Genomic DNA, 3,867 nt, shown 5'->3' on the forward strand with positions numbered 1-3,867 from the left:
GTAAGTCAGTCAGAGATATGAGTTTTGCCAGCACACCCAACCCCCACCCACATTCTATTTATTTACCAATGACATACAGTATGTTTCTCTGGAAAAAGCCTTTTTGTGTTGTAAGAGGGTCACCACGACCACCAATAAAAAAAGATGACTGTTTGCATTGAGTGAAAGGGACACTTTCAAGTCATTCAAATTTGAACCAGCGCAGGAGAGGAGAGATGTCCGAGATGCGTTAATTTAATCGGCAAGTCCACAAACATACAGGTCAGGTACAATACCAAAATAAACGCCCTTGACAACAGAGAAACCAGTTACTCACGGAAGGAGAAAAAAAAGGAACACTCCTAAACTTATACACACTTGGTATAATACGTGAAACAAATAAGGCACAACCTTAACGAGCAACATCACATGAAATAATCACGCACAAACCTAGGCAGGCAACAGGGGTAATTATACACACAGCAATTAAGGCAAATGAAACCAGGTGTGAAAGAACCACAGACAAAACAAACGGAAAAGGAAAAAAGGATCGGTGATGGCTAGTAGGCCGGTGACGCTGACCGCCGAGCGCCGCCCGAACAGGGAGAGGAACCACCTTCGGTGGAAGTCGTGACGTATATCCACTTTGCAGCTCATGTTTTTTTTTTTACCTGTGCTGCAGCATAGGGAAACTTTTTAACAACAGTATTTACAACCTTGCCGGAGGACAAACTAGTTTGTTATCTAGGACAAATGAGTGTACTATTTTAAGAATCTAGTTTGCTAGGTTTCTCACGTTTGCTAGTAAATAGTAAGTGAAAGCAAGACTTGGAAGTGTGGTAACCATACAAATAAAATGTATAGTACAACTTTATTGTTGTAACGTACTTCTACTCTTTTAGGGATGACAATGGCACAGATGAGGTGAAGCCCCTCTCCATGGACGAGCTGCTCCTGCTGGTCATGACGAGGGTGAGGCCTTCCATTCACACAACACGGACCATCTCAGCCATATAGCCATGGATGGCCAACCTGACTCTAGTTTTTCCCTGAATTAGTAGCCAAATAGTGTCCACAATAGATCCCTGGTAGTCTGACCTCATCCCTGGTAATCTGACCTCATCCCTGGTAGTTTGATCTCATCCCTGGTAGTTTGACCTCATCCCTGGTAATTTGACCTCATCCCTGGTAATTTGATGTCATTCCTGGTAATCTGACATCCCTGGTAGTCTGACCTCATCCCTGGTAGTTTGATCTCATCCCTGGTAATCTGACCTCATCCCTGGTAGCTTGATGTCATTCCTGGTAATCTGACATCCCTGGTAGTCTGACCTCATCCCTGGTAGCTTGACCTCATCCCTGGTCGCTTGACCTCATCCCTAGTAGTTTCACATCGTCTATGGTAATCAGACCTCATCCCTGGTAGTTTGACCTCATCCCTGGTAGTCCGACCTCATCCCTGGTAGTCCGACCTCATCCCTGGTAGTCCGACCTCATCCCTGGTAGTCCGACCTCATCCCTGGTAGCTGCAAACTGGGGGAAAGCAGGAGGCCCACTCCTGTGGAAAGCAGCATCACAGCCCTGCTTTCATAAGCCATTGATTGATCTGTTACTTTTATTACACTGCAAACCATTAGTTGCAACATTTTATTGAAGTCTTCATTATTTGTTAATCAAATTAAATATCCTGTGGTGTAAGTATTTAAAGATGTAAAATAAAATACATTATGTGAATCTGAATAAGTGTGTCAGCCTCTCCACTAATCAAAATCAAATAAAAATGGCAAAGGTCCATAAAGATGTAGAACTTCAGATAGATAGTTTGCATAGACAGTCTACATGTGTCAAATATTTCAAAAAAGCTTTCAAGGGGGCATTGACTCCAGTTCCATACAAGACATTAATGTTTCTCACGTGAAAACAGCTGTTAACATGACAAACAGTACATACAGATGTAGGATCTTAATTTGATCAGAATTGTCAAAACAAAATAGTCCAGAAGCAACAGGATTTGAAGGTGTAGTCGATGTTGCGTCATCGTGGTTAGGCTATTAACTGGCCAAATCCGCAAATCATCACATTTTATTAAAGAACGTCAGTTTCATGGAATGTGCACTAAGTTACCAGTGGCGGTCCGTGCCGTTTAGGATGAGGGAGGGCAATTTTTTTCATGAGCATGGCCTTATTTCTATTACAGCATATTGGATGACTCTCATTCATATTCCATTCACCCAATTCAATGTAACAGCGATAGGTTTAGGCTACTACATGATACTCACATTTTCCAGATACCCATTATGAGGTTGCTAATACCTAGCCAATGAATGAAAGTTTACAACGTACTGTAGGTGCCCACAGGTCGAGAGACATATTTTAGGTGACAGACAGTGACATTCAATACCGCCTTGCACACTCTTGCCTGCATCTAGCTGATATAGGGTGTAATCATTAGTCCAACAGTTGGAAATGAGAGTTTCTATTGGACAAATTCAGGTATGTTAATCTGGTGTGTGATCTCTAATGTTAAGGAAGTCTCAGGTTTTTGGTCGCCTAAGTTAGACTACCTCATGATAAACTGCAGACCATACTATTTACCAAGAGAGTTTTAATCTACATTTTTCATAGCTGTGTATTTACCATCACAAACTGATGCTGGCACTAAGACCGCACTCAACGGGATGTATAGGGCCATAAGCAAACAAGAAAATGCACATTCAGAGGCAGCGTTTCTTGTCGACAATGATTTTAATGCAGGAAAACTGAAATCCGTTTTACCTCATTTTTACCAGCATGTCAACTGTGCAACTAGAGTCGACAAAACTCTAGAGAACCTTTACTCCACACACAGCAACGCATATAAGGCCCTCCCTCACCCTCCCTTTGGCAAATCAGACCATAATCCTATCCTCTTGATTCCTGATAACAAGCAAAAACTCAAACAGTAAGTCCCAGTACCGCTTCATCGGATGACAATACAGAAGTGGTCAGACGCAGCGGATGCTAAGCTACAGGACTGTTTCGCTAGCACAGTCCTGAATATGTTCTGGGATTCATCCAATAACATTGAGTTTACCACATCAGTCACTGGCTTCATTAGTAAGTGTATCGACGACGTCGTACCCTCAGTGACTGTACGCACATAGCCCAACCAGAAGCCATGGATTACAGGCAACATCTGAACTGAGCTTAAGGCTAGAGCTTTGATGCCACACATACACCCACATGCCGATGCCACATATACCACCACACACACATTCACCACATATGGTGCTGCTACTATCTATTATCTATTCTGTTGCCTAGTCACTTTACCCCTACTTACAGTCGTATGAAAAAGTTTGGGCACCCCTCTGAGGCTGCATAATAATTTACTCTGTCGTCACAGAAAATGATCACAGTGGCATGCCATTCATTTTCTAATAAAAGCTGAGTACTGGGGTATTGTCCAGACAAAGATTTTTAGTGTAGCAATATTAAATTGTATGAAATTAAATCAGATGTGAAAAATAGGCTATGCAAAAATTTGGGCACCCTTGTCGTTCTGTTGATTTGAATACCTGTAACTACTTAGCACTGATTAATTGGAACACACACTTGGTTTGGTGAGCTCATTAAGCCTTGAACTTCATAGAGAAAAGGTATTTAAGGTGGCCAATTGCAAGTTGTTGTTCTCTTTGACTCTCCTCTGAAGAGTGGCAAAATGGGGGCCTCAAAACAACTCTCAAATGACCTGAAAACAAAGATTGTTCAACATTATGGTTTAGAGGAAGGCTACAAAAAGCTATCGCAGAGAAGTAAGCTGTCAGTGTCCACTGTGAGGAACATAGTGAGGAAATGAAAGACCACAGGCACAGTTCTTGTTAAGGCCAGAAGTGGCAGGCCAAGTAA

This window comes from Salmo trutta, chromosome 28 (assembly GCF_901001165.1).
Source record: "Salmo trutta chromosome 28, fSalTru1.1, whole genome shotgun sequence".
NCBI lineage: Eukaryota > Metazoa > Chordata > Actinopteri > Salmoniformes > Salmonidae > Salmo > Salmo trutta.